This window comes from Sinocyclocheilus anshuiensis, unplaced genomic scaffold (assembly GCF_001515605.1).
Source record: "Sinocyclocheilus anshuiensis isolate Anshui unplaced genomic scaffold, SAMN03320099.WGS_v1.1 scaffold230, whole genome shotgun sequence".
NCBI lineage: Eukaryota > Metazoa > Chordata > Actinopteri > Cypriniformes > Cyprinidae > Sinocyclocheilus > Sinocyclocheilus anshuiensis.
The window spans coordinates 273,001-299,615 of record NW_015546034.1 but is presented as its reverse complement, the minus strand read 5'-3'; the positions used below and the strand labels follow the sequence as shown (position 1 = coordinate 299,615).

At 36.2% G+C, this 26,615-nt stretch overlaps 1 pseudogene; it reads right to left on the bottom strand.

The window, feature by feature from the left end:
• Positions 1-245: 245 nt before the first annotated feature.
• Positions 246-25,304, bottom strand: LOC107698792 (melanopsin-A-like; annotated as a pseudogene).
• Between the last annotated feature and the right edge of the window lie 1,311 nt (positions 25,305-26,615).

The following is a 26,615-nucleotide window of genomic DNA, read 5'->3' as shown; positions in this document are numbered from 1 at the left end:
TTTTTTTTTGCTGGAATGTTTTTTAAATGTTGCTACTTGTACAGAACATTCAGGTACATTTAAAAGTAGCGCTGCATTAATGTTTGCAAAATTATAAAGAATGTTTTGCAAAACCAAGAGAAAAGCGTTTTTAAAACATTTAAATAAAGTGGACGTTTCGAACATTCAGAGAACATCCAGAAATAACATTTTCTTTACTTAATGAGAGTAACAAAATGTTCTTAGAACATATTTTTGTAAACTGGGCCCACCCTTTTCACAGAATTTGTACCAAATTACATAATCTCAGAACAGATGTTCAGGGGAGTGTGGGAAAGAAAGAAAAAAAAGTACGTACAGTTGTTTTAATTAAAATTATACAAATGCAGTTTTATGGGCAGTGAGAAATATTTAAAGTCTGAAAATGTTCTAAATGAATCTGCCATTTGCAGGTGCATTGGTAAACAGTAAAACAATTAACCGTATGAACTTTACAATGCAACTATTAATATAATAAGGGGTCAACATCATAACTAGTCAATAAAACAGGAAAGGGAAGGGCAGTGAAGACGTGACAATGTAATCACAAATAATATGTATGACCTGATGGCTTTAGCTGACAAGATAACTTATCATTTATATAACACTTGATTATGTCACCCGACGGCATCCAGACAGCAAATCACACGCAAGTCAGCAGACACACTATTGACCTACATGATAACTGTGAGTGTGGATATACAGAATGTGTTCACTGCTAAACGTGTCACCGCTAAATGAAGAGTTGCTAATCAGGCGAACATTCTGGCAACACCAGTAAATATGCAAACCCACCTTGTAGTACATCATAAACTCGTCTATGAAGCACATTTACCTCAAAATGAAAAGGTAAATCTATCTCTCAGGAGAGATAGAGAGAGTGACAGTGCATTTGAACGGCTTCAGAGACCATTATCTGAGAATGTGTATGTAACTTCGACAACACAGCAGCCTTTAAAAGCAATGGAGCGTTCTGGCTGAGGACTTTCCCAAAACTAATCTTGTTAAAAGCGTTTCCCCTCTAAACCCTAAGGACTCCCAGATGCTGGCATATTAATCCCACTAAAGCATCTCTGAAATCCAGCAGAAAGGCAAATCTGCATCTGAAAGGTACAGTTCATTAAAGCCAAGGGCTCTAAGACCAGAATTTAAAAGACACATTTTCACATTAATATGGGTTACTGTGGCCTGCATTGAAAGTGAGGATCATTTAAAATAAAATATTTCTATCAAATGAGCCTATTTTATATTAAGAAAGCATGCAGACAATCACAACCCTGAATATTCACGTGTGGATAGAGAAACGTGTCACAACACAAAAGCATGAGAAATCATACATTCAAGATCATTTGTTGAGCGCACTTTCTTAATAACATTCAATAATATATGTACAAATATATGCATTGGCCATACAGTGCTGGAAAAAAATCTACAAATGTATTCAGCAGCAAGAAAGATGTAATTCGTTCTCAAAGTGCTTGATTTATTATGATGTTGGCGGGAATAACTAACAAGTCTGGAAAGTCCCCACAATTCACAGAAACAAACGTGTTTGTGTGTGTGTGTGTTTTATTAATATGTACACTTCATGAGATCAGGCTGGGAGTGCATAAGCAGGTATTAGACTTGCCTGTTGGAATCAATGAAAACTCCCACAGTGCACTGGAACCAAATCTTGCCACATTCATGTTGATGCTCAGCAATACAGGAATGTTTTTCAGCTTGATCTGCTGAGAACTTTCTGGACTAGAGTTTGTGTTTACATTCACTGACAGGTTTGCTTCCTGTCATCGCTTCTAGCGTTGGGTTCCAGTCGCTACAGCTATAATAATGACACACTGGGCTAACTTTGTGACAGTGTAGCTTGGCCTCTCTGATTAAAACTACTGCGTCTGAACACAAGACAATTTGGATGCTTAATTTGATCTCATGTGGGTTGGTTTCATTTAAAGTCTGGTTTTTGTGTATCTCTTCTCTCTGAGGATCAAGCTATTGCTGTGTTCTTCCTCAGAATGTGAGTAACTTAGTGTATTGAAATCTTGTATGCTTATTATGTACAGTATGCTTAACCAAACAGCTCCTTCATAACACAAAAGATTAATAAATAGGAACATATACCCCCATTGGACCTGTTTGGAGGGGACTAGTGTCTGAAGAGTTTCGTAAAATTGTGCTTCACAAATGGACTTTCAGTCCCGTATTAATCAAACACATCAGTTTTCTCTCACACAACCTCAAAAAAAGATTACAGAACAAATTAAATACAGTTTTTTTTTTCAGCATCCTCTGAGAAAGCTGCTCCAGGAATATCGAAGACTGTTGTATTATTATTATTTCTCCTCCTATATTTGACCTTTCTTGAAAAAGTGTCATTCACTTAGATAAATTCCCTCTCTTAGTGACATAATCACATGTAAATCTGGTTTTGTGATGCACAGACCTTCTGTTACATCCATTTCCAGACAACAGACACTTGCATGTTAATAACTACAGAGATCTCCCGTTTTTGCGTCAGTACATGAACTAACATCATATGTTAATAATTGTAACTCAAACATAATTAATAAACTAATTCAGTCCAAATAGAGCACTTACAGAGGACGAGAGACAACTGGACAGGCTGACCTCAGCCATGGAGATCTCATCTTTGTCGTCCACCGTCTGAAAGAGATGGAATTTATGACTAAGTTCAGATCTTTAATCACTGATTAAGTTAGCACACTGCCAGCCTCCTAGTGTTTAAAATGGGCTGTGACCAACAAAAATTGAGGTGGAAGGGCAAAGCAAAAGGTGCCACCCAGTGGACGCACTAATGCCGTTCATCTTGATGACATGGGATGAGTTTCTGTTTATGGGGATTATTTCTCTAAAACCAGCAGATTAGAGCAGAAGAATTAAGGCAGGCTTAATCTCAATGTAATGGACCCTCTTTCATGTCTGCTCTTTAAAGAAACGCCCCGCACACTGACCCACACTGTACCATCTACATCTTTCACTTGCTCTACTGGCTCATGACCTGATTAGCATTATATTAACAAAAGGAGCCTTTGGGAGCCAAATCAATTTGATTTGACATTTGTTCTTCTAAAACTTGTAAAAAAAAAGTTTTTGTGACTGGAAACTAGAAATAATGTGACATTATATATACCTTTGACTGGTAAATGGTAAGCATAAAAGCAGGATTTGTCTCAGTTCATTAACATGAGAGAGTGATTGTCTGACTATTGCTCTCTATGTTGTACAATCGCTCCAGTGAAGCAGATCAGTGGTTCTCAAATAGTTGGTCTCAATCCAAAAATGGGTCTCAAGTCTGTTCTGATAAAGCTGTGGACAAAAAAAAATTAAATGCTAAATTATGAAACCCAACAAACCATGTAATCATAGTTTAAAATTAAAAAATAAAATATTAAATACAAAATGAAAATTCTTCCTCTTTATAGAAGCTAAAATAAATCATAAATAGTCATAGACTCAGGAATCAGAGTACACTGGTTGCACTGTATAGAGCATTTTAGTACAGAGTATTTTAATACAATTTTCGATAATAACTTTCGATAATGATAAGTTTCTCTTGTGATGTATCATTCAAGTGAAATAGAAAATCTATCATTATTCAGCAGTACCAGTACCAGGCTAAATTAAAAAATACATCTTCATCTGGAGAGTTAAAGCAAGAAGAGCAGTGTGTAGATCTCAGAAAAGTGATAGCTCCGCTTCATCTAAGAAAAAATGGTGAAAGAAGCACAAATCTCCCTCAAATTGAATTAATGTACAGTCAAAAGAAATCACAGAAAGAACATCATTAGCACATATAACCATGCACACTCTTGAACACTCTTGTCATTTGTCACAGAACTACGCTGACTGAAACCAGGGCAGTGAACTGTCTTCAAGATATGAAGGATGGAATGAAATTTCCAAATGAATTTTAAATCTGATGGAGTCGTTTCCTCTCTAAAATGAATGTGGTCTTCCTAATTTCATATATCAAGGAGCACTGAGTGAGCTGGGAAGCTTTTGATTAATGAGGTGAAATATAACACTTCTTGAAGACTCTCACTTACGCTGATGTATGTACAGGTCCGGTTCAAGTTTGGCTCAGCTAGACTCTGGGCAGAGGTTCTGTCGAAGATACCCGAGTCTCTGCTCTTGACCTTCAGCCTCAGAGAGCTGGTGTGCTTGAAGTCTGACAAATCTTTACGGATGTCAGATGAGACCTGACGACTAGCAGGGCGTGAACTCGCGCTGGAGAGATCTGCCTCTGTGTCCGTCCAGCCCTGTCCATAAAAAACACACTGAATGCTGATCAAACAGCTTAAATAGAAATCCAAAAAGAATAATTGTGAGGTTGCTGTTACCTTTTGGATGAGGAAGGACAGAAACATACTTTACACAAATGCAAACGAGAATGCTTGGCCATGTTTCACCTAAAAATTTAAATTTTGTCATCATCTACTCATCGTTATGTTGTTCCAAATCTGTATACATTTGATGACAGAAATGATGACAGAATTTAAATTTTTGGATGAACTATCCCTTTAAATGTACGTTACTTGCATTACTGAGGTGGTCACACTTTATTTTTAGGTCCAATTCTTGCTATTAACATACCATTAACTATGCCTCAATAAACTCTTAATTTGCTGCTTATTAATAGTTAGTTAGGTAATTGTTAAGTTTAGGTATTTGGTATTGGAATTAGGGATGTAGAATATGGTCATGCAGAATATGTAAGCACCAATAAACAGTCAATATGTTAATAATAGGCATGCTAATGGCCAACTAGCTAATAGGGAGAATTGGTCCCTATACAAAAGTATTATTGTCTGTTATAATCAAATTCTCTTGGTGATGTCCTCATGCAGCTAATGCAATGTGCACAGTACTTTTATCACATCATTAACCACAGGGAGAGAAATCAACAACAACAACAAAAATGCTACAGAAAGTGACCAACATGCCCCAGGTATTAAAATTGTGTCTACATTGCTCTGTTAGTTATCTATTACCTAACATTTGATAGCATAATATTCTGTTCTTGGTCTATTAAGTTACAGGTTGGCCATTTGATTAAATTTATTCAGTTGAAGTATTTCACATTAATGGACCACATGATGTTTATTATACAGTACGATCAAAAATATGCCATCAGAAAGGTAAAAAAAAAAACACCCTCAAAAATCAATTTCAGGGGGACTAGTATCACTCCCTAACAATTTCTGACACTGGTTCTGGCATATTTTTCAGACAGAATTTGGGTTCACAAACATGTAGAGTTTGTTTCTGGCCTCAAGGTGTTTTCTTACCGACTCGCTGTCAGACACAGAGGACAAGCGTGTCTTCCCAGCACGGTGCAGGTTGCTGCTGGTCTCTGAGGTCTGGCTTGTCAAAGTGGAGCGTCATGTGGACATAAAGCTACTGCTGCTGAACCGGTCTCTACGAGGCACACACAGCAGGACTCCAAGACATGGTATATACTTTGCAATGGCAGACCTGAGAGAGAAGTGATGTGTGAAAGAAGGACAGGAACATTGAAAGAGGATACTGCAAACTGCAGTTCACATCAACTTTCCATAACTGTCTATGAAATATTAATACCCTTTTTTTTTGTTAAAAAAGCCTTACATTTTCAAGGGGCAAGGGAATTTGGTACTCATTGTGCCCTATGTCAAAACCAAACTTGACAGCTCAAATCAATCCTTCCCAAGGATGCCATCATTTCCAGGTGATAAGAATTTAGGTGCTTCATCATGAGGCATTAATCTTCAGATCTGTTATGAGCAGCACATGGCCTAATGCATCCAGAGCAGATCAATCTGAAGTAAATCTGACTTTTAAAGGTCAGAATCTACCTCTGTCATCTCAAGGTACTTGTGCCTGCACTCTGTACACAAAACCGCTGATCGATTTGGGTCTGCCTGGCCTTGAAGCACGCAGCGTGCTCCAGAGCAGATCAATCTGAAGTAAATCTGACTTTTAAAGGTCAGATCTACCTCTGTCATCTCAAGGTACTTGTGCCTGCACTCTGTACACAAAACCGCTGATCGATTTGGGTCTGCCTGGCCTTGAAGCACGCAGCATGCATGTTTGTGGAACAATGTTTCATTTCACTGGACAGGTCTCTTGGTATTGGAAACTAGGCTGTGCTTCAGTGCTTCAATATGCAGCCGGGGTATTTCAATTTTAGTGAGCAATGTAAAATATTGCCAGGATTTTATTTTATTTTTAACAGAAATTTCGGTTACACTTAAAAAAGTGGCTTTGTTGAGCATGAGATGTCTTTCAAAAACAATTCTAAATTCTAAATTCAATCTTAAACTTGTAAACACTAGTGTGAAAATTTAATTACAATATCAGTTATATCTTGCTCTTGTTCACTATGAGGTCACAGTATAATTCATATAATTGTAATAATTTGTCAAAATGACTGCGAATGTACATCAACTGATATCCATGAATATTCATCATTCTCTTTAAACACAACAGAATAGACAACTGTTGGTAGAAAGGTTTACGCTGCGCATCGTCACACCTGTATTTGGGGTGAGTGATGGCATAGATGATTGGGTTGTGGATGGCGGATGCTTTGGCAATCACAGCAGGCACAGAGTTCATGTAGGGTGTGAGCATGTCAGCGTAGCTGTGGAAAGAGTCAGAGGACATAACATTACACTTCATTATAATGCTTTACTTTCATCTACCCAGCATGACATCGCCTCGCAGCTCCACACAGACATATTAGATTACAAAGAGGTGGTAAATGAGTGAAACCTCTGAGTCCTTTGGAAATGAAACTGCAGGTACGTAGCGTATGTGATCATTAACCTGTCAAAGGGAGTCTGATGAAAACAGCTCAGAGAATTTCATTCACAGTCTGTGACACATTTTCTCTGTGAGGGTGGATGGAAGAAAACAGTGATGGAAGAAATCATGTCTTTACATATATATTATATATTAAATTCTAAGAAACGTTCTTGTCAGCGATCTAAAATATTTATTTGAAGTATCCCCTGAAATTTTAAAGTAATATTTGAATAAATGAACAATACATTTGCATGTTCTCTGATGTTGGTTTATATTATATTATATTATATTATATTATATTATATTATATTATATTATATTATATTATATTATATTATATTATATTATATTATATTATATTATATTATATTATATTATATTATATTATATTATATTATATTATATTATATTATATTATATTATATTATATTATATTATATTATATTATATTATATTATATTATATTATATTATATTATATTATATTATATTATATTATATTATATTATATTATATTATATTATATTATATTATAATTTAGTGCCACATTTATCAAAAACCTTTCCTTATCTACTTATATCTACCTTGAAAAATATCTACTTCTCACACGGAACACACTGTACCTCATGATGATTGAGATGAATGGATCATTTTTATCATCTTTAATTTAAAGCTATCTCTGCTCTTTTTAATTTGACATATTTCCACCTTGAGTGTCTAGACAGTCTTTGTACTGTCTGAACAAATAACTAGAGCTTTTTTATTCTTGCACTAGCAGTGAATAGTGTGTGTAAGCATAGCTACAGTGACAAGTGAAGTATAACTTTATCCGTCAAATATTTAGCAGTTTTAGTTGCCACAGGTAACTATAAATAATAAAAAAGCAATAAATAAAACAAACCAAAAAATAAGCTAAAGTCAACACTAATTAGCTACCATCATCAAGAAGGATGTAATAAAAGCAATGGATTGTGGGTGCAGGACATACAGATTCTCACCCAGCAAAAGCAGTATGAGCCACACAGGAATACGGAGACCAGGAGATGACATACAAAAGGATCACTATGAGTGCTATCTTTGCCATCTTCCATTCATTCTTCATTCGATGCATCTTCTTGATAGAGTCTCTGGGTCCTCCTTCTCCATTGATTTTTCCCACAGCTCTGTTATTCCCATCGTACAGATGTGTAAACAAACAGATATATACAGTACACTCAAGAAGAGACAGCATATACATCAGTTTACAAAGCCGAGGTATTTGTATCACTGTAACATAGCGCTAATCTAAAATTGATCTCTTATTGATAAATAACACTCCTCTTTTTAACAGAAAAACAGTATTTTTCCTCTTTCCAGCCCAGAAACATGGTCAAATACGCTTATAAACATGGTAAAAGCATGTACCTGTTGGTATCTCAGATGGCCCTGAAGATGAAGAAGTAGCAATACATGATGACAAAAAGGGGGATGAAGAAAACAAAAGTAAAGAGCAGCATTGTGTAAAGGGGGCAGTTGTGGCATAATGGTTAGAGAGTCGGACTTGTAACCCGAAGGTTGCAGGTTCGAGTCTCAGGTCTGGCAGGGGCTGTAGGTGGGGGGAGTGAATAACCAGTGTTCTCGTCCAATATGGATGCCCACTGGTGTGTGTGTGTTCACTACAGTGTGTGTGCACTTGAATGGGTTAAATGCAGAGCACATATTCTGGGGATGGGTCACCATACTTGGTCACTTCACTTTCACTTTTAAATCATATTACACAGTCCTAATAAATCAACCACCTCAGTCAAGCTTCTGTATGAAAATGATAAGACTGGAAAATGGCTTTAGATGAAAAAGAACATGTTTTCCTTATCAACATAGGAATACTAGCTAATTTATACAAGCTACACATGTGGGCAGTGGATGTGTAATTACAATAATAACGGGAAACCCTGTAACGCTGTACATAATATATTTCTATATATTCTAAAATATATATCTATAATTGCTTTGGAAATGTCACTAATGTGAACAGGTTTTTCATTTTACAGACTGGAAAAAGGTATACCTTTTAAAACCTGTCACTGAAAAACCCATATTGATTGACCACTAATTTAAATATTGCTGGAAACCTTTGCTTGATTATAGCCTTGGCAATGAGAAGACCAGAGAGAACAAGAATATCAACAAACTCTTTCCCACTGTTTGAATATTATGTATTATGTTCAGATTATCAGATGATCTTGCACCATTCTAAAGGGTTTTATTTTTGCAATAATCACTGGCTCACTGTACATTATACTGCTTGGTACAACCTGCTTAGCAACCTAGCAAATGCCTAAATTAATGTAATTAATACATATTGGATTAATATTAATATTATATATACAGTACACATTTCTTCTTTTATTTGGATTCACGAGACAAGCAACAAAAACGCAATCCAAATACTTTGGGAGGTCAGTTTGCAAAATGACAGGTACACATGGCTAACATACATTCACAAGTCCTTATATTTATAACATTTAACACTCAAGGATAGACAAAACATCTTCGTTTCCATATTTGCATGCTCCCTGTAATGGCTGAAACTGAACAGAATTTTGCAAGTCTTTTTGCTTTCTTTTTTTGCAATCCACCCAACTGCAGTCCTTTAATCACATTCTTGTGCACATGACCTAAACTTCCAAACACTAAGGTAATTAACTTACAATGATAGTCAAGTTGATACACACACACACACACACACACACGCATTGTAAGGTAATTAACTTACAATGATAGTCAAGTTGATGGATAGCTTCAACCAATGGCTGATATGACACACACTGAAATTTTCTTATAAAATTAGCATTTTTAATCACTCTCCAATATTTATGTTCAGTTATTTCACTTTAATTGTATAGAAAATTACCTATACATTGCCATTAGAGTAAAAATGGCTGAACCTAAACATAGGAGCCTGATAAAAATGCAAATTTTAGATGAAAATTTCAGATGGCACTTAGGGGCTTTTGCATCTGAACTCTTCATATATATGAAGATATATATTAGTGTTGTAATCAAGACCACCTAATCCGAGACCAAGACTTTAAGGGGTTGAGGTCGAGTCGAGACCAAAACCATGCCAGCATTGCTCAAATTCATCTAAAGGTTCCACATTTACTGCCTGAGAAATACCTTATTTTTAACAGATGCTGGGACATGCTGGGAAGTCGTGGCCTAATGGTTAGAGAGTCAGACTCGTAACCCAAAGGAATTGTAGGTGGGGGGAGTGAATGTACAGCGCTCTCTCCCACCTTCAATACCACGACTGAGGCGCCCTTGAGCAAGGCACCGAACCCCCAACTGCTCCCCGGGCGCCACAGCAAAAATGGCTGCCCACTGCTCCAGGTGTGTGTTCACTGCTGTGTGTGTGCACTTTGGATGGGATAAATGCAGAGTACTAATTCCGAGTATGGGTCACCATACTTGGCCACATGTCACATCACATTTTAAAAAGCATAATGTGGCTTAATGCATTGAAACAGTGTTTTTAAAAGACCAAACTCAATAAACACATTATTAATAAATCATACTATACTGTACATAGTTTGATTTATTAATAATGTGTTTACTGAGTTTGGCATTTTAAAAACACTGTCTTAATGCATTAAGCCACGTTAGGCGTATTCCTTATGGGAGGAAAACACTTTACGTGTAATTAAACGCGTTGCGTTCTTATTCTGGTCTCATCTGCTTGTCTGTACATCGTATGCTTTATTAATAATGTGTTTATTGAGTTTGGTTTTTTAAAAACATTAAGCCACGTTAAGCGTTTTAAAATGTCCCGGCATCTGGAGATGCAGCCAGAAGTGCCGCTACTTCCTTTTACACTGAAATGCCTTCCGTTTGCACTGAAAAGTTCACACACACCCACATATGAAATCACTTGCATATACTGTATGTATATCCACAACTAAAGCATGCGTCTTTCTTATCAGAATGGTATACGTTTGTGAATTTTATTTTGTATGTTTGCGTGAGTGTTTTATGGGTGCGTATGCACGCATCGGATTTATATGTATGTGCGAGTGTTTATAGGTGTATATGCATGGATCAAGTTAATATGTATATGCGAGTATGTATAGGTGTGTCTGCATGCAGCGAGTTTATATGTATGTGCGCGTGTTGTTGTAGGTGTATATGCATTGATCGAGTTTATACGTATAAGCGAGTGTCTATAGGTGTATGCATGTGTCAAGTTTATATGTATACGCAAGTTATTCACAATGCATTCATTACTAACATAAGATGTATTGGTATGGATTTCATATTAGTGTGCACGTGTATTTATAGGTGTATGCATGTGTCAAGTTTATATGTATACGCAAGTTATTCACAATGCATTCATTACTAACATAAGATGTACTGGTATGGATTTCATATTAGTGTGCACGTGTATTTCATATACAGTGGGTACGGAAAGTATTCAGATTCTCAGTTATTGTTAACAAGGTGATGTCTACAAGATGATTCCAGGCAGAGAAAGCTTGTTCAATTCTGATCAACTATGATTCGAGACAACATAAACTCGTATAATGATTGTGAATGGGTGAAGTGAGTGGGTGCTGCTGTCACATTTCTCTTCACCATCTTATAAAGCTGCTCTACAGCACTGTGAGGGTGTTTTATTGAACATCATTCAGAGGAAGCGCAGCAGATCTCTCACACATTCCTCAGGTTGAATAGAGACCTCAAGAGAGTTTGAGTCATTCCACTTCATCAACCATCCAGCAACTACTTCACTTCAAAGAACACACTTTAAGTGCTTAAAAGGTTTGAAAACTAAACAAGAGCATCAGTGATCAAGGGATCCTCAGATGACCTGACATCTTTGTTTTATCTGTGGCATTATTCGAAAGCCTAACAGTAGAGCATCACATTAATCCCACACATGCTACTGCATGACGCATATGTAATCATGCAATTGTTGTCCTTTCAGGAGGGGTTTTAGGACTAATACAAAATAATCCCAATAATATGTTTAAGAGAGCTTGAATGAGACATTACATCTCTAATATATTGACTTTGTAGGGAGCTGTTCAGTCATGACTCGCTAACTGCTATTCTACACAGGCGTCAGATAAGATGGAAGTAGGGAAACATTTAATATTTGACAACTGTTTTATGATAGAAATGTTAAACTAATGACAGGATATCCAGAGATGCAAACTACTCAAATTTTTTCTCAAATATGGCTGTTTTGAATTGGAAATATGGTGTCATTTACGTGATAAGACAAGAAACACTTTTGTGTTTTGATAAATAAAAGTTAATGTGTGCATATTTCAAAATATTATTTGCAAATAGTTCAAAACGATTACTTCCCAACTTGAAATAGACTTTCTTTCACCATTCTTCTAGACATGGTTATAGTACAAACCCATAAAGAGAAAATGGCTCAAATATGCTAATTGTCTTCTGGGTTTTAGGAATACAAACTAAACAAATGTAAAATAAACTTTCTACTAAAATAGAAAAAGGTACTTTTTAATTAATATGTGCTACTATTACTGTAAACATGGGTTGGGAACAGTCATTCAGTTTTCCTCTGATCAAATTTTGTCTGATTAGGAAAGAAAACGTCAGATTTTGCATGTTTGGTAATATAATGCAATAATACAATTAACAAATCATGAGACAGATAAAAAAAAAAACACTAACAAATTAAGCTTGTTAGTTGTGCAAAAAGTGTCAATAAAACAGTTAATTTTAATTCACGGGCTTTTACAAAAATGTTTGTTTTTATATATTATAGGATAATAAAAATATAATTACCACTGTTTCCCCCTCAATAATAACACACTGGAAAAAGCTTGATAAAGCCGAACCCTAATTATTTTTTCAGAGCACTGATTCATCAAACAATCAGCTTAATGAACCAAAAAAAAATTTCAGAGTTTATAATTGCACATTTTTTACATGCGCCTGCAGTTTTTGAGAAGCCCTTTTGCATTGTAATTGAAATATGTTCAGGCTAACTGACCACTGATTCATATCTACATCGCTTTGACCTCTGTAGATGGACTCACTTGCAGAAGGCATACATGACCAAGAAGTTTCCCACCATGCCGGTGATGCCCACTGCCGGAATGACAAAGCCGATGGTGTAGTGAGCGTGGTCTGGAACATCCACTGTGGGGAAAGGATGTCCAACATCCTGCACCATTGCCACCTGTGCACAGCAAGAAAAAAAGGGAACACCAGGAGATAATTTCAGATGAGCACAATGTGCTACATTTACACAAAGGACACTGAATCTGAATACTTGAGCTTCACATTACTTATAAAGTTATAAACGTCTTAATTATCCAAGAGACCAAATCTTCTCTATAATGCCTGTTTAATACCTCAATGGCCAGCTGAGATGGAATTAAGCAGACATATTTACTGTTTTTGAAGTGGATTGTGCTGTTTCATTCAATTACATTGGTGTGTGGAACAGAGAACACATAAAAGCTTTTAGAATGGCAAGCGGGCCAGCTTTCGGTTTTTGCCCTTGTGTCAGACTCAGTTCTTAAGAAGCAATTAGTACATTAAACACTGCTGTTCGATTCACCAGTGTCAACGTCTTAGTCTGCCACTTTTAGCATCAATTTATCCATTTATACTTCTATCCATCCCTGGGTCACTCTATTGACTCGAATGGCTAAAGCCAGATAGAGCAAAACAAGTAGAATTGACACTCTGTAGGTCGCTTTTATAGTTAGAGCATACAATGGGTGAGTAATACAGACTAGCAAATCAAGAATGGCAATCATTCACATGGACAAGGAATGCTTAAAAAACATACGCTTCTAATTTAATACATTTATAATACATTTATAAATTTAGTAATTTATTAATACGCATCAAACCTGAGGATTATGTTCTCCAGCATGATTTGAGAATGATCCAAAAGCATCTTATGCTTCAACAGAAAAACATCTGGCCATCTGTACAAAGACTTATGATCAATGTCACAAAAAGTACTTATATGATTAAATCTACAAATAGTGCTGAAACTTTTTTTTTAAATCCTAAAACTTTCTGTTTTATCCAGGTTTAAATTGGATTTCGAATCATAGATTTTCAGTGGGATAAAACTATGAATCCCACGGTATTTCCTACAACTAGCTGTGAATAAAATTAAGCTGTAAACAAAAGCAGGTGTGCAAGTTTACGCAGATAAGTTAACGCAGATCTCTTTTTTTTTTGCCTTTATCACAATAGGACAGTGTAGAGCAGACAGGAAGTTAAGGGGGAGAAAGAGAGAGCGGGGTGGGAAAGGTCCTCGACCCAGGATTCAAACTCGGGATGCCCATAACACAATGGTATTATATGTCAACACACTGTCCACTAGGCTATCAGCACCAACAATGCAGATCTTTTTGAGCAAAAATAACAATCAGATGGTTCTTGTTCTAGGCCCCCTGAACAGCATATTGGCTTGTGCCCCCGAGAAATTGAGCTTTTTAGCCAATGCGCTATAATATGTTATTTTAAGTAGTAGATAAAAGAATGTTTGAGCTGGTTGGACTTGACTAAATTTGATTCAAAAGGCCTTGCTTATACACCATTTAATAGTGTCTCAGAAAATGGATTTAAATTTTAAGTTTTAGATATATTCAGTTGACCCTTGATGTCTGTGGCTTTATGAAAACCAAAAGCACAAATTGCCTGTTATTTTTTCAGCTCAGTCTAAAAGATTCAATTACATGATAAATACATCCAAACAAAAGCCCTGAACAAAAGAAGGTAACAATCATTGTGCTTCAGTAAAGCTGGAGAAGAACCTGCACACACAAAGGGCTGTTTGGTTCCACTGCCATTACCCCGTATGTACTTTTGGTCAATCCTAACTTATTCTAAATTGATCTCCTTCATCATGAGATCTTCTGTCTCTTATAGGTATATATAGGCAGCACATTATTATGCATGTGGTTGCAGTTCTCCAAAACAAACTTTAACATTTAATTTCTGTTGGATTGAATAAGAGACATTCTCTGCCAGGATTGTTATCAGTTCGTCAATAAACTGATAAACCTGTTACCATATGATCAATAGAATAAAATTGTTTCCAATTATTTCACACCTTACTAAACTGAATCATGAGTCAGCAAGTCACTATGCCTGTCTATCCACCCAGACACTCTGTATGCAGGCAAGCCATGTGAGCATAAATGCATTTTGGTGCCTCACATTTACAAGGCTTTTTCTTTACACGCTGGGAGGTTTGAAGAAATCATGGTTTGTGGCACAGATGCTCTCCTTCTAACGTGATAATTCATACCTGGAAGCAGGTTTTATTCCCGGAACTCAATACTGAGACTGAAAATTAAAAAGCAGCTTCACTGTTACCTTGTTTTTTTCCATCATGTTAAAGGAGCTCATTCAAAAAAAAAAAACAATTTTAAGAAATTAATACTTTTATTAATTTCAAATAAATGATGTTCTTTTAAACTTTTCATTAAATAAATTATACGGTATCATGGTTTCCACAAAAATAATAAGCAGCACAGCTGTTTTCAACATTGATAATAATAATAAGAAGTGTCTCTTGAGCACCAAATCAGCATGTTAGATTTCATATTACGATTTCTGAAGGATCATGTGTCTGAAGGATCAGATTGGAGTAATGGCTGCTGAAAATTCAGCTTTGCCATCACAGGAATAAATTACATTTTAAAATACAATTAAATAGAAAAGAGTTATTTTAAATTATAAAAATGTTTCACTATATTATATGTTTATTATACTGTATTTATTTTGATCAATATTAATTTGGCATATTAAGAGGCTTCCTTAAAAAAAAAACACTAAAATAATCTTACTGCCCCAAAACTTTTGAACAGTAGTCCATATCTTATTTAGGCATATGCCAGTATCAAATTTTCATGTTGCGATTAATTGCTAATACTTTTATTACGGTATACAGTATTATCACGGTATTGAAATTTAGTTGCAAAAAAGTGTTGTCGTAATACAGTACAACAGATTTAATAACTTTTTTCTTATAACAAAAATAACTGAACATTTAAATACAATAAAGCAATACACATAAAATGTATAAAGTTAAAAATTTTACACAGATTAAAGTGCAGAAAAATTATAAAGACCAATAGGTAACACTTAACAATAAGATCTCATTAGTTAACCTTAGATAATGCATTAACATTCACAATGAGCAATAGCTACATTTGCTACAGGAGTTATTATTATTTGTTAAAAAATACAACTCTTAGTTCATGTTAACTCATTTAATAACACAGTTGCAACTTTGGATTAACAACTTGTTATTAAATATTGGAATTACTTAAGATTAATGGATGCTTGGAAGAATTTCAAGTATCCAAGCAGTTTATGTTAACTAATGAATTAACTAATGTTAACTAATGAAGCCCTAATGTAAAGTGTGACCGAACAATAAATAATCAAAACACTTTCAAACAATATCTAGGGCATGTTGTAGTCCAGATTAAAATGTAAAAAAGTTTGAAAATAAATAGCCTATTAAGTCTAAATATTTATGTGATGAACACCATATAGCGAATACACAAATCTGAATGGCTGTTAAAATCATTTAAATAAGTTTCAGAAACAGAAAGTAGCGCAGCTGCTTTGTTTACGGGGTTTCCAGGGTAATGACTGCATTTCTGCTGTTCAGCACCATCTGCTGTCAGAGAGTGAACGTGCGCTATCATCCAGAGTGTCTCTCACGTGTTCCTTCATGCACTTCTCATCCGTTTGGTTACATCAGAGTGCACATGAGTCTTTGACGCAACATACAGTGGTTGTGCATTGTGACAATTTGATGGGAAAAGTATTCTTAAAATGCATTCAAAATTCTGAATAATGTGTAATAAATAACTATTCTCTGTATTTTGAAGTGCCCGCGATAACAATATCGTGCATGTTTATTATCGTGATATATCGCATCACCGAATACCGGCACATGTCTAATCTTATTCGAATGAAATGACCTCAAAAAATAACTAAACAGGTCATGAAATGCTTCGGCACAATGGTAAATGGCACAATTTCTGAAAAACACTCTTTCATAAACAACCAGAAATTAGACACTGGAAGGCACAGTATCCATTACAAATTGCCATGATTGTCATTTTACCTAATCTAGAGAGACAGAGCTGATATTTGGTTTAATCCTCATATGTCAGTGCCGTTACAGTGCTTGTCTGTTCGGTCTATCGATGAGGTATTTGGACGAGAGCATGTTCTGCTACTTGGAGGGATGATTCTGTGGCACAAATAGATGGGAAGTGCTCTTAAAATGTCACTATCACTTAGATATTCAGAGAGCGATTTAAAGAGACAAGGAGAGACAGAGAGAAAGATAGAAATGGATAAAGAAGAGAAAATGACATTTCACCACATTGCAAGGAGCTTATTTGTACCATTAGCTAATCATAGAATAGAGAGAACAATGTCATGGTGCTTTATTTTTGGGCTGCAGTTGTTTAGAATAACACCAAATGCACAACAAAGATCTTAAATCATCTAAAAAAACATAATTAAAAAACATTTAATTGTACTATGTTTGCATTATTTAAAAGCTTTTATAAATAACAAACATTAACCTGCAAGATTGAGAGCAACAGATTGTGTTGAATGAACTTGCTTGTCTGTGCTGCTCCACTTATTATCATAGCTTGCGGCTAGAAGAAAAGTCTGAATAGGAGCAAAGCACACACAATCAATTCTAAATCTGTCAGCTGACAGTTTCCTGATCGGTAAGGAACGTCTCTGGAGACTATGGGCCCAAACGGAAACCTTGATAAAGGACAGCTGACCCACTGCTTTAAAAAAAAAAGTCTTTTTGGGGAGATTATCTACTCCGTCTGTCCAACAAAAGCTGAGACCTTTCCGCAAAGAGCATGGGTGTATTTCCTGAAAGAACTTTCTTGGGGGAAGGTGAACTTGAATTCAAGCTGAAGTTTTCAAACTGCACAAATTCCTTTTGATTCTACAACATTACTAGGCAAAAACATTGGACACCGAGACAGATTTCAAACAGCACTTTTGACAATGTGCAGCTCAGAGGTGCTGATGATTTAAATCTATGCATGCTTTAACTGATACCCCTGACCCATTTTTCTTGGCTACCCATTGGCAGTTCTTACCATAGTGAATCATTATTTAACCCTCTGATGCATGCCTTTGCTACAGTGGATGGATTTCTAAAAGCCAATTTTAGCCATTTTTAGTAGTTTTATTAGTCTTTGACTGATTTTTGTTATATGACTTATTTTACATATTTTTCTTGCTCTTGTAATGCTTTCTGTTGTTGTTTAATATTATCATTTTGTGGTGTTCAAGAGCAAGAGACAAGGTAATGTCTCCATTTCATGGTTTTAATTTCACAAGATGTTGTAAAATTTATTTTCCATTTCTTTTTGGTTTGGTATAACATTTGTTGAATTTGTACTGGTTAAACAAAGTACAGGACGAAGTCTAGAAGTAGGGATGATGTTCAGACGAAGTCTGAGCACTGAAACATATACAACTAAGATTATTAAACTCTAATAATCAATTAACTCTTTTTTATCATCATTGCTTCATCTCTTGCTTTCTTGCTCTTCCTCTGTCAACCTCTCAGGCTGGAAGAATTTTAGTTAATAGTATCATACAAAATAATACCAGTACCAGACAAAATACAGGTTTGTTAACTTATTTTGGAATCAGACAAGACTTGCTGTTAACTGGTATAAATGTTGATAATATGGGATACCAAACAAAACAAATATTTAAAACCCTCATCTGTCCCTCCCGAACCTATAAGAAAAGTGTCCCTCGCGGGTCAAAATGACCCGAAGGCCAAAAATGACACTATTGTATTTTTGGTCCAGAAAGCTTATATTGGAACATTTTTCTAATTTTTTTTTCTAATTTTTTATGTAGGTTTTTCTATTATTTTTTGGTGATTTTTATCATATTTACCTTTTATTCTGGATATTTTTAAGAAAACATAAGCAAATAAGCAGTTTTTGTACATTATTTCACCAAAAAAAACAAAGAAAGACAATTTCAGTCCTGTTTCATCAAAAACCAACAGATGGGCCTTGGAATTGAGTCACTGAGTGTCTCTGATGCCATCTGGTGGGGAAAAATTACATACAATTGCATTTTATGGTTACAGCCACTAGAGGGGCCTATAGAACCCTATGGAGATTTTTAACTGGGCAAAACAAGTGAAACATGAGAAATTAGATAATCTTAAGGCTTCAATTTGGTTGTTTATGGATTAAAATATATATTGAAACATTACAAAATCCCCCCCAAAAAACAAACAAAAAAAAAACAATTCTAACTGAATTATAACCTAAACATATGCATATTCATACAATTTCATAAATATATATTTAAAAAAATATAAGTATGATATAAACTCATTGGTCTCCACCACATCACTCAAATCTAACTGTGTTAAGTAAAAAAAATGGAAAAATGACAGTCATATCCCAGCAGAAACAAGATATGACTATCAAAAATCAGCCCTTCGCTTGGGTATAAATCTTTACTGGATTGTCTCCGATTTTGTATATCAAAAAAAAAAAATGTAATGAAAAATGCAGTTTTCTCGTAAATTCCATTCATTCCAATACGGGTCAAAATGACCCGCGGGGGACACTTTTCTTACTTTTTTTATTGCACCCATTTAAACTCCTCGAATCCTTTTTTTTGTGTGTATTCCCGGAGCAAGTGTGACAGAAGTAAAGAAATCTTGGACCGGTACGATTTTTTGAATTTTTTTGAAAAAACTTTTTGGGTCAAAATGACCCGAGGGACGGATGAGGGTTTTAATGATGGGATCTGAGAAGGAGACTTGATCTGATATTCCTGGCATGGAGATCCAATGTAACAATCTATTGCAATGGACAGATGTGCAACTTTTTCAACATATAACACAAACAAGATTTAGAATTATTCTTGTTTTGAAGTGAAAACAAACATTAAGAACTGTTTCCCCTTTGTAATTCAACAATGAATGCATCAGAGGGTTAAATATCTTTTTTAAATTGTATTGCAAAGATTAGTTGAACAGAGTGTACTTGATGTGATAAGTACTTGGAGGAAAATGTACATTTGATCAATATCTTTGTCAGGAGGCGGACTTTAAAGGCTAAGGCTGGGACAGTATAATGTTAGCAACATCAAGGTCATGAGTTTGGTTCCTTGGGAACACACACTGATAAAATATGTACCTTCCATGACCACTGAGAACCCTATGAATGGTTAATTTAAAAAACAAACCACTTGCCATTCATTAATGTGGCTTTCAATATGGCACATTGTAAAGTGAATATCTTTGAAGGTGTGAGATTTTCACAGTCTTGGTCTTCTCTGAGAGACAGGTCTGATCTTACATGTCCCTTCAAGGCATGTCACTAAAGCTTATCACAATCAGACAGAAAAGATCAGGACACATAAAGACCACCCCAATGTGAATTTTTAATTCAGATGTTAAGAAGAATACTAATGTTTGAAAGACTTGAAGGACACTGCAAAGTCACCGGAGTTTGAACAGATTAATATCTTGTTCTGTTTCACTCTCTTTCCCTCTCATTGTCGCTGTCTTAGTCTCTCTGATGTATAAAACATGCATACATATGACAAAAATATGTGAACATCCAAACACAATATCTAGTGCTTTAACATTAATGTCAAAACCATTATCATTAATAAGGAATCAGGGCTCCCGCTACTGTTTACCTTGAAAGTTTACCTTGACAAACTCTTGATAATCATAATGAAATGAATCATTCAAATTGTGATTTTGTGTTTGTCCTTGATTGTCAATATCACTGTACTTTGAAATAGTGTTAAAAATACATTTGGCTTTATTTTTTCAGTGGTTGGTGATATATTTCACAACAATTCTCTAAACATAAAATACAAAAACAAACAAAAGTGCTTTATTCCTCACTTGTGAGATAGACATATGAAACAGACCAATGTCTATGTTGTCTCCATTTTGTGAATGTCTCATTGTATTACAGAAACCTCTTTGCTCTCTGTTTTACTTCTGACAAGCCAGAAATCAATTCAAATACACACTGGACAAGTCGGTTGCAATAAACCTTGGACTCATCCCGCCTCTTCAGAGACAAAACTCAATTGAACTTGAAGTTTCTATCAAGCCAGTGTCAAATAACCCTAAAAAAAACATTAAAATGCTACTATAATAAATCATTATGTAGTAGTGCTTTCCAAGAATACAAAGCTGAAATCATATGACCTTTAAAAATCCGGAAGATCATCAAAGCAGCACAGGGTCATGTCAGCCTTATGAATTAACCAGAAACTCTGTTCCAAACCTGCATCTGTAGAAGATTTCAGAATATGTAAGTTCAAGCTAAATCAGCATTTACTGGCAAAAGACTAACACATGGATCACTTTCAATGGATTTGAAAGTCGGGCCAGTGTCCAATGTTCTGGCTTTCATTTAAATGACAAAAGGCATCTTTAAACACCTGAGTTAAAGTGCCCCTATTATGGGTTATGAAAGGTTCATATTTTGGTTTTGGGAGTCCCCAACAACAGGTTGACATGCATGCAAGGTCAAAAAACACTTTCATTGTCTTATGATATGCATTTATTTTTACCTTACTTGCTCAAAGACTCCCAAACCATTCGCTCAACGATTAATTTTTCCAAACTCCTCCTTTGTGTGACGCTAATCTACGGTGATTGGTCCGATTGGTCTCATTTTAATTTCATCATGCCTGTAATGCCTGATAAAGCAGTGTTTCTGAGCACAGTGCTGCTTTGTGTACAGCCTTTACCGGGGGAACAGCTTTTTTTTCAGCTCCAAAAGCGGCACCTATTGGCAAAGAACTAATCAGCATTTTCATTCAGACCAAGTTTTCAAGTTTTCCCGGGTCTGCGCGCGCAACATGTGGGCGGACAATATGCTAATGTTTCATGATGACGTCAACATGAAACGGCTTGGGATTAGAAAACATTTTAAAAACAACTTGTTTCAATGATTCAGAGTCAACTCTTTCTTATGAGAGACAATAACTTTATACACAGTGCACTTTCAGATTTAAAACTTTGCAGGATGTTTTCATTCACTTAGAGCTGTGTTACACACTGCATAAAAGGTAATTTTCAAAAATCCATAATAGGGGCACTTTTATGGTCTGTTTATGCTGGTCTGTTCCTGCTCATAACACACAATGCCGGATAAAAACCAGACTAAATTATGCCTTCTCTGACCCACCTCAGCCCCTATATGATAGTATAGGCTATAGTTTTAATTGCTGTGTAAAGCATTTTTGCCACCACTGAGCAGCAATAAACAGTCAGTGGAAAGACAGCTAAATTACACTTCAGAAGCACTTCTCTGCCATCATTGTAGTGTAAATTATGCAACAACAACAAAAATAAATAAAAAAGGCTGATTCCACCTGTTGTTTTTGAGACCACAGCCACCTCTCAGTATTTTATCTCAGGCCTCTGGAGTGGAGAATTTATGCAATGAAATATAAAAGGCTAATTGTCATGCAGTGTCATCACAAAAACTGTTTAGGCCATGCAGATGGTCAATACTAGCTCAAGGCAAACAGTGAGAGCCTCGCAGACAATTGCAATGTCTAAGGCATAGTTTTAAACATTCTGTTCTCTGAAGTCCCTGTACAACCATGACCTTTCATTTTCTCTTTCAAGCTCCTGCTTCAAACTCATATTTGCATTACTTTTTATCTCCCACACATTGATGTACTCTATAATTCTAAAGCTATCCATGCCACTCTTAAAAAAAATAATAAAAAAAAAAAAAAATAGAATCAATCTATTGTTTTGGAATCAAAAGGCGAAAGGTTAACAATGCACAGTGACACAACATACAGATAGGAATTCAATTCTATGCACTAATACATAGTGCTACAAAGTTGGGTGAAAAAATAACATGGATTAAAAAAAATCAAATTAGGCCAATGGAAGATATAAAGGTTAAGCTCTATATTCACATTACATCAGAATATGAATGCAAGCTCTGTATTGTAGCTGTGACATTAACAAATAAATTCATGATTCATCAGAGGAAAAAGGCACCCCTCTGTTTGAAGAATGCCATAACACTCATTCATATGACACAATACATACTCTTTAATTTGTCTGGACCACTATTGATTTATGAAATGAAAATAAATAAATAAATAAATAAATAAATCTGTTAGAGACGAAAAAGGACTATGAGCAGTAAAGCATCAGCTAATTGTTTTTTACTTCCCTGGATAGCATTACTGTATGCTTTAGTAAAATTTGGGTTTAAAACTCTCACAAGGGACAAAGCTCTGTTTTAGGACCTCACATCATTATCATGCTATTTCCATATCATTTTCATCTGATGAAATGATACAATGCAAATAATGCTCTCACGCACTACATTTTGCATGTTTGGCTTTGTTTGTTTCTTTTCTTCCTCTGAATTCATTTTCTCGTATGTCCCATTTTAATCGCCAAATAGGAAATATCCAGGAATAGCTTACTTCTCTAAGAAATTAATCCCATGTGCTAGATTCCCACATGACTGCCTACTTTCCAAACTGACATCTGTGTGTATGTGGCTATTACTTACTCAGTCTGCTAAATTGTGCTTATTTGCTGAGTAATTCCACTTGTAGGGTTGTAACACCTCTGGTTGAGTGTGTGGGTGATAGTGAGCCGCTCTAGTGATCAGTGTGCAGCAATTCAGCTGCATACTATCCCAAAGACACCATACAGAACAGACTATAGTTTACAGACTTGATCCAAATATGTCTGGATGAGTTTTAGAACCATGAGAAATGAAGACCAGTTCAATTATTGTTAAAACCAGACTGTCGAACATTTAGCATAAAATGCATTTATAAAAACAAATGAATACCGTTACAACTTTATTTAATATAGGCTAATCATACAGAAATACCTTTTTGAGAGTATTTCTGATGTCAAGCAATAACTCCAGCTCTGGACATAACAGAATAGATAGATACATGTTATACATTACAAATGGACTCCATGCTCCACTGGTGCATTAAATATCAAGTACCTGCAACTGCAATACTTTTATTTCAGATACTGCAGCAGTTGAAAATGTGCTACCATAAAAATATTAATATATACAGCAAGGAAGTGTAACGGCGGTCTGTGGGAAAGTTTTTCTTCATGAAATAACGGCCTTTTAAACATAATTTAATGACGTTTTAACAACGTTATTACAATTTCATTATTGGAGTTCACAGGTTAATCCTTTTTAATCACATGCTTTGGCTCGTGCACTTGATACAATTGAATGGTTCGATAAACGTATGATTGTGAATCACCTATGGAAAACCATGATCATCGAACACTCCCAGAGGCTAAACAATGAGGCGTGATTGACTAGCTAACACATTTAATCCTTTCGTATCCATGCGGAGAGACAGAAACTGAATATTTGTCAGCAGTTTGTCCAGACGCAATGTGATGTTCAACTCGCGTATTTGGCGCCTCTGGCACAGTTAACTAACCGTCGGACTATCGAAAACAAATGTACAAAAAATAACGTTTTATATTTTGTCGAGGTACCGTCCGGAACGGAAATCGCTCGATCAGCATACTGTTACTATGGTTACCTCCTCAGAAAAACGCTGCAACTTTTGTGGTTATTGAAACATACTAAAGCACCTTTAAACACAGTACTTACATGTAAAATACTTACATATAATTTTGGCTATCTGTTGGGGGAGGCTGGAGCCATCCCCGCTAATTGGCACACTTGCGCCTGTAACGTTAACGGATAGGCTTCCCTCAAACGCTCCTCTGATTACGCACGCGTTTTTGGCACTAGCTCTCCAATATTTTTATATGTTAATATAAATATACACATGACTTAAAGTACGACACACATTATGACCGAGTTTTTCCCCCTCTAAATGTTACAACTTACTTATATTAAACAAACGCCATCATCTTACCGTAGTGGACCGCGCCGGCAGCTCCATCAGCTTGTGTGCACTCACTGCGCTGTAATTCCACGGGGCGAGAGTGTCCGCGCTCACCGCGGTGCTGTTAGGTGCTTGAGTGGGGTTCCCATGCTGAGCGAGCGCGAAGCGTTCATAGCTGCGCAGGGAGAGGGGCTCAGACTTGGTACGCAAAAAGAGTTTGCTTAAACCTGAGAAACAGCATTACTTGCCTCTCTGTCTGCACCCTAGAGCTGAGCTGTCAACTGCGCCCAACATGTGTGTGTGATGAGACAGTGAGACTGTCAATGCCAGTAACCATGTGCCTGTTCCAGCATGCATGAGGAAGGATGCTCAGTTAAGCTCAACTCAATCATCCAACATACAGCCCAACAGCCCTATGCTTAGCCCTTCATAATCACACAAAGTGTAAGCCTCAAGTGCCTGTTTGCCCCATATGTGTAGGCTATATGTGCCAGCAGGACGTTCATATAAATAAATTGCACATGCTCAGTCTTCAGTCCTTCCCTGCTCTCTCTCTCGTTCTCAAACCACCCATCCTGTTCAGATTCAGAAGCAGCTTTAATTAACAGCCAGTCAGCAGCACAGACACACTTATAAAATGCCGATTAAGTGTTTGAACCCCAGAGATGACAATTAAAATGTTATGAACAACCACTGCTTATAGCATTTACACAAACATAAAATACAATCTATTTTCTACAGTACGAATTAAAATTGTAATAATACACGGTTACATATATTATATTATATTATATTACAATTTTTAAGGTGCCCTTTGTTACAGTGTAATTATACATTTAAGCAGGGCCGGCGCTAGCTATAGTTAGAGCAGGCGGTTGTTTATGGCCTCGGGCTTTGAGGAGGGCCCTCCATAACCGTAGCATCCCCCATACGCCAGTCCACCAGTCAAGACGGGCAGAAATACTAGCCTCATTGTTAATTGGATATAGTTGAATTGTCACTCATCTGCAATTAAACCAATTAATGTTGCAGTTTCAAAGCGGGTCCCGCCTTCTGAATGTTTGCGTAACAAACGCATCCTTCAGGTGCTGCGAACTGTGCGAAGCAAACAGGCACGCAAAGAAGTAGGCTACAGCTCCTAATGCAGGTGTGTGAGTTGTCTTCATCTATTTTAGAGTGATTGCAATGGAATTGCATTTCTGGAAAGATCATTCACCGCTTTATTACGAGTTTAAAAGAGCGCGAGCGCCGCTGACGCGCCCAGACGCGACGCTTTGAATTTGCGCGTACAATGAATGACATCGCGTCGGGAGCTGACTAGCAAAATAGCTACAAAAGTAAAAGCAGAGAAGTTTGTGTTCAAAGTAGAGACCTGCGCGGGACGAATTTTTCAGTACCGCGGCCGCAGAAAATTATCTTATCTGGGCCCGCTCCCGCCCGCAAAAGCCTGCATAAAAGTAATCTATATAGATTTTTTTTCAGCACATCAAAGAAATGTACATTAAATGGTGCTGTAACATCTCCTAAGATCCACAACATCCCAGCATAAATGCTCCAGATAAAATATTTGTTATTTAGGCTAAGCATCAACATTCACAAACCACTGTTATTTTTAACAGAAAAGCAAGCATGGGCTGCTGCGTGCATGGTTTGGCATGGCAGAATGCGAGCAGCGCTTCCTTTATCATTAAAAGCTGACATCTCAGTTCATGCGATCTCATACAGCTCTGTTATAACACAGTTTTGCTTTTGTGCAAAACATCAATAACAATTTATATGTTTTAGACATTTTATGTGTAAATAATTTCTATTTTGCGGGAGTCCCGCGGTATGGAGGGGAGTGCAGGTCTCTAGTTCAAA